This window comes from Camelina sativa, chromosome 2, assembly GCF_000633955.1.
Source record: "Camelina sativa cultivar DH55 chromosome 2, Cs, whole genome shotgun sequence".
Lineage (NCBI taxonomy): Eukaryota > Viridiplantae > Streptophyta > Magnoliopsida > Brassicales > Brassicaceae > Camelina > Camelina sativa.
Window position 1 is genome coordinate 7252679 of NC_025686.1, and position 13221 is coordinate 7265899.

The following is a 13221-nucleotide window of genomic DNA, read 5'->3' on the forward strand; positions in this document are numbered from 1 at the left end:
TTGTCGCGCCATTTTGAAGGGGGAACGTCATCAAAAGAGAAACCCTTATGTGGTTCTGTACTAAACCGCAGATTTCCTTCTGTCTGATTTCGTCCAGTTTCTTGAGTTTCTTCATATATGTTTCCACCGCCACTTTCTATGTCTTCTTCAACCACATCAGCTTCAACCATCATAAAGTGTGGGATTATGACCTCATCATTCTCATCCTTTAGTGTTGTTGGAGCCTTTTTCATAATACTTTCTTGAGAAAGTCTTTTTCTTGTTTTGCGACCTTCTCGAGTAAACAGTGATTGGATTAGCATGCTCCACCATGAATTGCGCTTTGCTGGTTTTGGGTTGGTCTTGATATTTTGATGTCTCGGTCAAGGTTTGGGTGGTTCAAGTATGGCTTCCTTCCCTGTTCTTTTTTCTATTAGCTTTTTCTTTTTGGTAGACTATTGTTCATAAACAACTTTTGTTGGTAAGAAGGAGGATGCTCCGAATATACTTGGGTCTTGGGAAAAAGACTAAGGTTGTGTTTAGGCTGTGTAAGGTGGTGTGTAGATAGGATATGGTGTGAAAATGTCATATGACATTGGTGGTTGGGTTTTGGGTTGGTTTTGTAAGGAGTTTAACTGAGCTTTAAGGGACTTTAGCTCGGAGTGTTTTTGGGACATGAGGGGAGAGTTTATGGAGACAATAGTTGCAAGGTGGAGAAGTTCTCGGTGGAGAGAGGTTATCTTTTTGGTGAGTTCTTTAATGGAATGGTCCATGATGGTTACCTTTTTGTCAATCTAGCTTAAGAGATGGTTTTGGGTTGCGGCGTTCTCCGACTGCTAGTTCAATGTTGCTTATGCGGCGCTGATCTGCTTCACTGAACCATCTAGGTTCTTAATATTTGGATTCCGAATTTTTCATGAGTGCTTTATATTGTTATCTTCAAACTCCTTGGATGGAAATGGTGAATCCTCCTGGGATGGGGGTCCGAACATGTAACTTAGTTGTACCTCTTCTCTATTAGGTATTGTGGGAGTTGAGCCACCATAATACAATCCTGGGATGGGGGTCCGAACATGTAACTTAGTAGTACCTCTTCTCTGTGCAGAAAGCCGTTGGTCTTGACTTTTCTTCTTGTTGCTTAAAAGCAATCTCTACAGATCCATCTTTTCTTCTTTGAATAGAAGAAATCCACCGATTGTATTTCGGTGCTCCGGTCATGGAGTCTTTCATAATTGGTAACCCATGATTCTGGAAGTAACTTGACAAGCTCATCTCTAGGAATTTGTCTAGGAATATGGATGCACGATGGGCTATGCTGTGACTCCAATTGTATGAGTAGCGCATCTTCAGTATCTCTTGGGAGACTTAAGTCTATTGTATGATTTTGGACTCTATACACCATTTGATGGTGGAGTGTTGCTGCATACGTATTTCCAATTTGTGGAGCGCCTATGATTTGCAGATGGATTTGCATGTTCTGATATATTTGAGGGTCTTCCAATGCCACGTTGAAATTTGGAAAGAGGGTGATGAAAACAGTGCCAACATTTAGTGTTGTCTGGATAGTTGCAATGCAAGCGTGCTGATATTCCCTGTATCAGGTGTCAAGGAGAGCTACCCATGCTACAACTGGTAAGCCTTTTCAGCCATGAAGTGTTAGCGCCAAACATATCGCTCCATAGTGAAGATGAGTATATCTTTGAGTTCGCAAATGATGTATCATGCCTTCATTGATTCTGAGGGGAATCATTTGTTCTATTTCTGTCGCCGGGATGAGATATTGTTCTAACGAAGATGCTAGAACGAGCTCCTTTGCATGTGCTTGTTTGGGACGAACACTTGACGAATGAGTTTTTGGAAAAGTGTAATTTGGTTTGGTGAAAGCTTTGTAAGGATTAAGTAATGGGAGTTGGGTAATAGGGACTTTACTATCATCACTCACATACTCTACTTCATATAAGTAATTAACTTTTTAGAATTTGATCGTCGAAAAGAGGGAGCTTTAGACAATGAAGATGAACTTTCCATAATATATGATAGAACCAGAAACCAAGACAGAATACTATAACTCTCTTCTTAGCCTTTGAAGTAATAACAATCCATAAGTTGTCTCCTTATTTTCTTTTATGTGCTACAAATATAGAGAAATCAATCCAGAGGTGCTTAGCTACACAAATCAAGACAACACATTAACTATACCAAAAAGCCTCAAGGTACTTTGAGCATCACAACCTCATAGAAATTTTTTTCCATACCGTTTTATCTTAGCATAGTTAAATTTCTGATGTGGAGGATCCATTAATATGGCAACCAAAGAGCATACTTTCATACTAGCATGGTCAAAGACAACGTCATGGTGTATTACCTCTCTGAAAGAGAAGAGCTAGAGTTTCGACTGCCATGGCTCTGATACCACAATTACACACACATAGTGGTACAACCACTTAGGAGGTTTTTAGGATCAATGCTAAGTGTTTAGGAAGTATTTGGAAATGATTATGTAAGAATATAAGAAAGATCTTTATACAAAGGGATAAGCTTTATTATTGAAACACTCAAAGGATTACAAAGAATCTTAAGACTCTTACTCAAACTCACTTACTCAAGTTTGAATGAAACTCTTCTTCAAGCCTTGGTATTGATAGTACAAGTATTAGGGAATAGTACATAGAATATTATTTAAGATATTTCTATACGTTATTTTACAACCCTCCATTTATTCAACTCTCTCACAACTATTTAACAACCGATGAAAGTTGTCATTAATCGATATATATTAAAGAATTTGATAACTTCTAAGAGATTTTTTGCAATATGTACAAAACATCTTTTGATAGCAACTCCAATTTCTTCACTTTTTTTGGTATGTCATAAAATAACGGAGGATGTGTAAATAATGGAGTTTGTTTGTAGGTATCTTTTTTTGTAGGCTCCTTTTTGTACATGGTCCCCACAATCCCAAGAAAAGTGAACGAGAGTTAATGGGCCACATTATTTTTATCCAAAATGGGCCTTTGGATATACATCCTTCACAACCCTAATATTTAAGATACTATGTAAGGCATTTTTCCAGCAACACCAAAAGATGGTCGCCGCTCTCTTCCAAGAAAGGAATACGTAACTCTCAGCTTCGTTTTTACTGCAAATTCTTGTATTCATCTTCTTTCTATTTTTTTTTATTAATTATTCTTTTGATAATTCTTTACTCATTTGAGTTTTAACCACATGTGTTTTTTGTTTCCACCGATGAGCTACTATCGTCGATATAAACAATTTCTTTTTTTTGCAACTTGTAGTTGTGTAGATTTGTTACCAAACTTAGGTCATGACCATTGTTATTTTTGTAGTATTAACGGTTGTTGTTGTTTCTTCTAAATCAACCTCCAAATCTTCCTTTATTCACAACCCCATGTTTTATTCATGTTGTCTTTTTTTAGGTGACTTTCTTTTGATACAGTTGCTTACAACCGGCTTCTTTCTTTGGTGAGTACCCAAAGACCTTCCCTTTTTTGCTTGTCACTTTCTATTTAAGAATAAGCAACCAGCAGTTTAATTAGACTTATAGATGGTTGATTCCGAGAATGACTTTTGAGCTGAGTTTCTATTCACAATCATATATGTATGATTCAGTGGTTGAGAATCCATTAGTTGCTTATCGCTACAACAGATTCCTTCCTGATGATGTTATTGAGTTATCCGAGTCATCTTCACTAGCTGTTGTAGCTTCATACCCTCCTATTAATGGCAGCTTTGTTTCGATCTTGAAAGAAGAAGACATCCCTAGGATCAAAAGAACCTACCACCTCCCATCATCCATAGTGCTGAGAGTCCCTTTGGATACAGTTGGTGTCGATTGCAACTATCCATATGAATTTGTTGTTCATGAAACTCTCTTTGCTTTAGGCCTTCGCACAGAAGTTCCTTTGTTGATTGCAAAGGTTACCAATCACTTCAGTATATCTCCTGCAACGTACTCCGCAAGCATGGAGAATATTAACTACAAGTCAAGTCTTTGAAGAACTTTGCGGTCTGGATATTGCAATAGAAGAGCTTCTTTTTGTCTAGTTTTTAAAGGCATATAAACCGAAAATAGCATATATCTGATACAGAGGAGGTCCTCATTCAAAGAACTGTTCATGTATGACCTCTCAAGGACTCGTTGTGACAAGTATTGGCAAGAGAAGTTCCTCTTTATGCGTGTGGGAGACAATCCTGGTTATCCGGTCACATAGTTTCCTAGTGGTAGATGAATTGCAGTTAATGTTGAAGGGTTTAACTTCATGTTGTATTTGCGTAGTGTAGTAAAAGCTTGGTGTAGGTGCACAATGTGATCTTCAGCTACTAACGATTTCACCAACATATCGTTGACATAAACTACCATAGTCTGTCCAATTTGATCGGCAAACATCATGTTCACAATTCTTTGATAAGTAGAGCCAGCATTTTTCAAACCAAATTGCATAACTTTGTAACAATATATGCCTTGTGAAGTCATGAATGATGTTTTCTCTTGATCGTATAGATGAATTAATATTTGATTGTAACCACTAAAAGCATCCATGAAACTTATTAGTTGATGTCCGACAATAGCGTCTACCATCTTATCGATGTGAGGTAATGGAAACAGATCTTTAGGACATGCCTTATTAAGATCGGTGAAATTAATACAAACTTGCTACGTTCCATTCTTTTTTCGAACTAACACCACGTTGGCTAGCCATTTTGGATATTGTACCTCACGAATGAATCCTGCATCTAATAGATTTGAATCTCCTTGTTAATTATCAAGTCGCGCACAGGTGCAAATTTTCTTCATCTTTGTCTGACCGACTCGTGGTTTGGATCTACATGTAGACGATGCATGATGACATCCGGGTCTATTCCAGGCATGTCAGCGTGTGACCAGGCAAAGCAATCTGCGTTTGATCTTAAGAAATCAACAAGTCTCTTACGTATGTCACTAGGAATTTTTGATCCGATGCTCACTCTCTTTTCAGGATTGCTGTCTAATAATGGCATCTCGTCAAGTTTTTCCAATTCTGGTTCTTCATTGTGGGGTGCCAATGCTGGATTATGTAATTGATACAATTGTTGACCCTTTCCTTTTAAGGCGGTTTGATAACATGATCGTGAATTTTCTTGATCTCCATCTTTTTTTTGTCACTCCCCATAGGGTAGGAAACATAATTTTTTTTATGAAGAGTTGAAGGTATGACTCCCATATCGTGAATCCAATGAAGTCCCATAATCATGTTGTATGCCGAAGCACAATCTACAACTAGAAATTTTGTATGTTTGTTGACTCCCTCTGCATACACTTGTAGTGTTACTTTGCCTCCGGTTTGTTTCACCTCACCGCTGAATCCTACTAATGGCATGGATTTTCGAGTTAGTCCTTCGTCGTCGAGTCCTAAATCTTTGTATGCTTGCATGTAAAGGACGTTGGGTGAGCTTCCATTGTCGATCAATACTCTTCATTAAACAATTAGCTACCGTCAATGATATGACTAGCGCATTGTGATGCGGAGTCAATATGCCAATTCATTAGTTGTGAAACTTATGGTGCATGTTGGTGTATCTTCTTGTGGAGCTTTCTCCTTGCTCTGATGATTCTTAACAAACCTGGTGTTTCTTATTGCAGCTGAGTGAGTTATTCCACTTATTTCTGAACCTCTTGAGATAACATTGATGACTCAATCATGTTTTGGAGGCGAAGCAGGAGCGAGCTTAGTTGCTGCTCGTTGGTTGCTTCCATCATCTAAATGATTACGAGCTTTATCAAACAAGTATTCTCTCAAGTGACCTATTTTAGTAGTTCATTAACCTTCATCCTCAACGTGATGCAATCCTCTGTTCTATGACCATGATCATTGTGGAATTTGCATCACTTCGAGGTATCACGCTTGTCGTCAGGTGTTTTCATTTTCTGAGGCCATCTTATGGTTCCACCCCTCTATCTTAAGACACTGACTATAGAATCGTGAGAGATCGAGAGGTTACTGATGTCTGGCCATGTTGATGACTTAGGCTTTCCATCGTCAACTTCGCTCAGTGGTCGATGTGTGTTTCTCCTCGTATTCCTGGCGCTTTCATCTCGAGGTCTTTGGTAGGGTTTATCGTCTTTGCTAGTTCTTTCATTCCTTACCACTCGAGAATCAGATCGTGGTGAACGTCATTGGCGATAAGCTGAGTCTTCCTCCCACTTTATTTGTGCCCATGCACGTGAGAGTACATCCTCCATCGTTCTACATTGGTATTTGGTAAATTCTTTGTACAAGTCACCATCTGGTAGTAAGCCTCTTTTGAACGCTGAAATTGCAGTAGACATGCTGCAATTGGGTATCGACACTTTCTCTTTGTTGAAACGTCACATATCGGCACGTAACGGTTCCTCTCTCTCTTCTATCATATCTCGTAAAGGTCACTATTTTTGTATAGCTGTTGTGAACATTCGTTGCTTATATTGTGTTACGTGGTTATCCAGGTCGGATGTTCCATCATACATCTTCATTGTTAGTAACGTGAATTTTCTTGGCATCTCAGTGAGTGCAATTTCATCAGAAAAGGTGTATCAGCGTATGAGTGTAAGTTGCTTTTCCGGATCGGTGGAGCCACTCCAGGTAACTGCTCAATCATGACTTATAATGCACTTAAATGCTTTGTAATCATAGCTTCCAAGTAAGCGGTTTCGGTTGACCTGGCGAAAGGCTCGTGCTCGGTTCTCATCAAGCGTGGTGTACTGCCGGTTCCTTGTCGATCCAAGGTTTCCACTCCATTGAGGTTCACGGGTGTGCCCTGTGTCAGGGTTTTTTCTGTTGTTTTTCTAATGAAGAGTATCCAGTCGTTCGTCTCCTGTCCTGGGTGTTGGTTGATTGGTTCTAGGAGTCGCGTTAAGATCATGATCTGGTTGATTTGCACGCCACAAAATCTAGAGCTTGCTTCGGTAAAGAGTTTTCCCTGCTGATACCAGCGAAGCGTTTTCCTCCCGTAACTTAGCGTTATCCGCTTCGATCTGTGTCAGCTTATGTACTGCCTCGTTCAGCTTTGTAGTCAATGCTTCAAGCTGAGCAGAAACATTCGCATCGATGTTAGTCGCGTCACCTCCATTTCCTGTCATCTCACGTAGTTTACTCTAGCCCTTCCTTCTAGCGCCAATTGTTTGAGCAAAAGTAACCGGTTCGTCAGAGTCTACAGAAAACAAGAAATCTAGGTCGTAAAGTCTTTCTTTCTTGATTAAGATGTTGATAACAAGTACAAGAACCAAGCGACAACTAATCAACTATGAACCCTAATCTTGCTCTTAAGTCGGTTGTTGTGGTTTTGCTAAGCCTCTTGTACTTGCTCCTTATTTTCGTGTCCTTCTCCCTTTGAGAGATCGCTTATTTATAAGTTCCTTAACCCTAATTCCTTGTAGGAACTGCTTTCTTGTTTTTTCCTTTGATAACTTCCTATTTTATTTATGGCTAGTTTCTACTTGTTTGTCGGTTGTTTGTCCTCCAAAGAAAAGGATTAGACTTCTTGTATATGTCGATAGGCCTTTTTGCAGGTTGTTTATGATCCTTGGAGGTTGTCTAGAACCTTCCATCAAATGAGCCGGTCTTCTTAACAACCGGTTAAATATCATCAATAACTTTTTAGCTCTTTTAGACAACCGACCACATAGTTTAACAACTGTCACACGTTGATTAGTCGACAAATTATTTTCACCCAACATACAATATAAGACTATGTAATGTTTTTATTTTGAATACTGATTTTGACAAAATTTAGATTTATACTTTGGGATTATAGTGATGAGTGCTTACAAACAAATAAAATCGATGGACTAATCTAACCATTTGTTGCAGGATTCTTGTAAAATCGCATGAATTTCGTTGCGGTAATATTTTATATGTTTGTTGGTGCCGCCAGCATAGATAAAATTTCAATTCAATTTGGTTGAGATATTTCAGAAAATGATAATTTTTTAATATTTTTATAAAAAATGAAAATTTTATAATTGAAAAACATTAACTAAAAAGAAGAAGTTAATTGCAAACTTTTAACATCATATTTAATATAATACTAGGTTTTCACCCGCGGTACACCGCGGAACTAAATTCTATATTAATGTATTTTAAATAATAATTTTTAATTTATTTAGTTTTCAAATTCCTAATTAATTAAATTTTATCTAATTAATTTATAATTTTGTTTAGAATTTTTTTTCTTCTTCTTACGTTTATACAGTTTATAACCTAATTACATTAAATTTATTATTAGATAGAATATAAAATTTTAAGACACTTAATTTTGTTTTCTATAATTAAACAGATATATATGCCTATATGGTATGTTAGTGTATATTTTTATGTGTATACAATTTTTTTTTTTTGGAATATTAAGAATGTGTTGTAGCATGTGTAATATTGTGTAGTTCATCTACTAAATAATTTATAAGTTAATTTTTCAAACTATGAATACAAATCTATAGTATATGAAATAAACTAATAGTTTTTGTGTTGGTTCTATAGTCCACACCCGCCATGCTAGTAGGATCACGCAACATATTCAAAGATTTTTAATCTGTAAAAACTTATCATACGAAACCCGTGAAAGTAAAATATAGTATGTGAGGCTAAAAGTCACTTTTTATCAAATTAGTTTTTCAAATTTTTAAACAATAATACCTCTTCAATCAACTCCTTATAAAATAAAGAAATAAAATCTGTATACATTTACAATTATGTTTGTTATTTTTTAAAACACTTAGTTTCGATAAAAAAATCAAATATAAGTAGAGTTAATTTGTTTTTAAATTAATTATTTAATATCAATGGTATGACTGTAAATATATGCCAACTTCAAGATTTATTTTATAAATATCTCCAAAAATGTATATATAGATTTATTTAATAATTTAATTAAGATTATTTTTATTTTAACAATTGATGAGTATTAGCAATTTGGGAATGGGTACTTTATTCGAGTGTATCCTTCCAATCGGATAATCTGGGTTAGGAGATTTATGATTCGTTGAGGAACCGAATGAATTACAGATCAGTTTGGTTTGGCTTATATTCGGATTGTTATCAAGTTTCGTTCCATAGTATGCAACAGCTTACAACACTATAGTATATATATATATATATATATATATATATATATATATTAGTTAGATTTGTTTATTTTGTACATATCTATCATTTTTTCTAAATCATATTTTCTTATGTTTTTATTCAAATGATTAGAAAATCAGAAAACCATTACGTATGTTTATACTTAAAATAATAAAAATTTCGTTTTGTTTTGTTTTGTGACCGTAAATCAGTTAAGAATCTCTAGATTCCCAAACCATAAGCTATACAAATGTATGAAAGAAGGTTCCATGGTCTCCTCTTTAGAAAATTATGATGTATATGTTCTTATTTTTGGACCTCTTAATAAATTCAAAGTTTGAAAGCTGTCAATAATAAAATAAAATGAAGGTTGAAGTGAAGAAAGCAGCACGTGAGGCCACATGAGATGAAATGGAGCAGCGGTTGGGGCTCTCTCAGTCACGCACGAAGAGATCAAATCTCACAGTGTCAGTAGTCACATGCGTTCATGTGACCATGAATGAATTTTATTTTTTGTTGACAGCCTCAAAATAGAACTTTCTGATATTTGTTGTTTCAAAAATATTTATGTTTCATTACTAAAAAATAGACAAACTCAAATTTGTGATCTTCGAACGCTAAATGAATCATTTATTCGTTTGTTATAGTCTGATTTCCAGTTGTTTACACTTTTATTATTTTAACTTAACTGATAGTTATTCATTTTCTTATTTTACAATGATATATCATGCATATTTCTTTTTGTCTGGAATTAATTTCTTTCTATGTAATTTTTTTTGTACAATATTATATATGTTTTTAGTTTTTATCAGTTTTAGCAAAAATAAGATTCAGATTTATGTTATTTTTAAAGTAGACTTATGTTTTCGTTTTTTAGTCAATAACATGCATTATGGTATATTTAAATGGGATTCATAAAATGTCCCGATCGAAGTTACGTTGCTCTATCAAATAAAATTGAAACGAGTAATCAACGTAAGATTATTATATTAGCTAGCTACTCTGTTTGTGATTGCTGGTATAAGATTCTTGTGTCGAATGTGCAACTCACACTTGTAAACCATTAAAGAAATATTTAAATCGTACTATATAGACTATAATTTAAAATGAATTCAAATTACGTACTTAATACAATAAAATTCCAAATTAAAATTTTTGATAAAATATATTGTTAATAAAACTAACCAAAAATTGGGGTTTACGTAAGAGTAGGAAAGAGACAGTTGTATAGTGTCGTAGCAAATTAAAAGTTTGCACGTGCGGTGACATCTGTTCGAGAGCTTAATATAGCATGTGCCAAATGAGCTCATATTAAAAATGTTGCTTACGAATAGATATTCTAGTTTCGAACTGCTAAAACATTTAGTAAGTCTCTAATAATTTTGGCCTCTACCAATAGTTATATTCACCATAATACCATATGCTTGCTCATTGGTTTTGCTTCTAATAGTTATGGCCGTAATACCAATTCTAAAAATTAATTTCTCTACTTGGAGCAGCTACACAAAACATAAGGACCATAGAAAACTCTTCACGATTGTCTTTAATTGCTCGACAAACAGAGAAACTAGCATCGACAAAAAAATAAAATGTTGAATCGATGGGCAAAGTTTTGATTTTTCTTAATCATATGCACTAAAGTGTTAAGTCATTAAAAATATCTTTAAAATTAAAGTCTTAACCGATATCAGATGTATTAAATTCAAGAAAGAAAGCTTAATACAACTTCAACAAGAACACAAACTCAGAAAAACTCTCTTTATTTCTTTAGGAAAAATAACTCAAAAACCTAAAGATCTCTCTTCTCTCAAATTTGTGTTAATAGGAAGCCACATCTTGACAACTCTATTTATAAGGAACTTCTCATATCAATTTCCTAATATCTCTAGGAATATGACTTCCTTGTTTCTCATAACTTCCTAAACTAATTTTTTCAAATCTCTTTAGACTTGCTTGTGATTCAAGCTTATTCCAACATTCTCCTCCTTAAGCTTGAAGCACATCTTCTCTAAGTCTTGAACTCCCATGAACTCCCTCATCTCCATGAACTTCATCTTTCCCAATGCCTTAGTAAGAATATCCGCCTTTTGTTCGATTCCTGGTACATGCTCAACTTCGATTTCTTCATTCTCCACACACTCTATGATGAAATGAAACCGTCTCTGAATGTGTTTGCTTCTGCCATGGAAAACATGATTTTTTTTTAGAGCTATTGCTGATTTATTATCAATACGAATGATAGCTTTCTTGGCTTCGACTCCTGTAATCTCACTAAGCAAATCCCGCAGCCAAATCACCTGTTTATTTGCTTCAGTTCCAACCATAAACTCAGCTTCGCAAGATGACATAGCCACTACATCCTGTTTTTGTGAACACCAAGAAATGGGACTATCTCCTAAATAGAAACTATGGCATGTCGTATTTCTACCATCGTCTGGATCAATGCTAAGACTGCTGTCACTATCCAACTAGCCTTTGTATTTTCGAGCTTCTTTCAAACGTTAAACCAAGAGATGTTGTTCCTTTGAGATACCTCAAGCATTGTCATATTGCAGCACCGTGTGACACTCTGGGACTATGCATATATCTGCTCAAAACTCCTACACAATATGACAAGTCCGGTCTTGTGTGAATCAAATACCGAAGGCAACCGATTTTCTTCCTGAAATCTGTAGCATCGATCTCTCTCTCATCTTCAGCTTTTGACAGTGTGAGTCCAAACTCCATTGGTATGTACTCGGGATTGTAGTCCACCATTCTTGTTTCTTCCAAGATTTTCTGAGCATATCTCCGCTGACTTAGCACAATCCCATTCTCGTGTTGGATTACCTTTATCCCGAGATAATAAGTTAACTTGCCAAGATCACTCATTTCAAATTTAGCAGCCATATCCTCTTTAAATTTGTAAATGATTATCTTGTCTGTCCATGTGACAAATAAATCATCAACATACACTGCAATAACCAAGATTTGTCCATTCTCTGTTTTTCGATAAACAGTCGGTTCCTTAGAGCATTTCTTGAACTGCAGTTCCTCAAGAATCTGGTTCAGCTTGTTGTTCCATGCTCTTGGAGCTTGAAGCAGACCGTACATCGCTTTATTCAGCTTATACACCTTTTCTTCACACCCTTTCTTCGCAAATCCCTCGGGTTGAGTGATATAGACTGTCTCCTTGAGTTCTCCATGAAGAAACGCTATTTTGACATCTAAATGGTGAATCTCCCACCCATTTGTCGCTGCAAGGTTTATGAGGAGTCTTATGGTTTCAATGCGCGCAACAGGAGTAAAAACTTCTTCAAAATCAATTCCATACTGTTGCACATATCCCTTAGCAACAAGACGAGCCTTATACTTGTTGATGCTACCGTCAGAGTTTCTTTTCAACTTAAACACCCATTTGAGTCCAATAGGCTTTGTTCCAGGCGGTAAGTCAACTAGGTCCCAAGTATGCAATTTTTCGATTGACATAATCTCATCGTTACAAGCGTTGAGCCACTTACTCGATCTACTTGCTTCAATAAAATTTCTTGGTTCATTGTTCAAACACAAGAGGAGTGTTTCACCTTCTTCTTCAGCAAGTAGAACATAGTCTCCAAGATACTTGGGTGTGTTACTCTGTCTTTGACTTCTCCTTAGAGTAGGCGGATTGTTCTCCACGACATCTGCTTCTTCTTCGTGTTCTGCAATTTCTGGCGTGTGATCGTTGTTGTCTGTTGCATCTCTGTCATCCTCATTACCATTAATATTTTCATCTGTCTCCGGGTTGTTATTAACGACCTCCTGCTCAGACACAGTACCGTGGTTTCCAAACTCACCAAGACTAAGATTAAATCTTCCATCACCATCTTGCTCTGTAGGATTTTTCCTCCAATTCCAGCCTTTGTTCTCATCAAAGATTACATCACGACTCACAATAACCTTTCTTGTTTGAGGATCATACAATCTATATGCCTTAGAACCTGGTTCTATCCCTAAATGAACTAACATCCTTGATCGGTCATCTAGCTTCTTTAGCAGATTTGAATCAACCTTTGCGTAACTGATGCAGCCAAAAATCCGTAGATGATCAATACGAGGTTTCTGTTTCTTATAGATTTCATATGGAGTCTTGTCTGTTAATGCCCTTGTAGCTATCCTGTTTAGT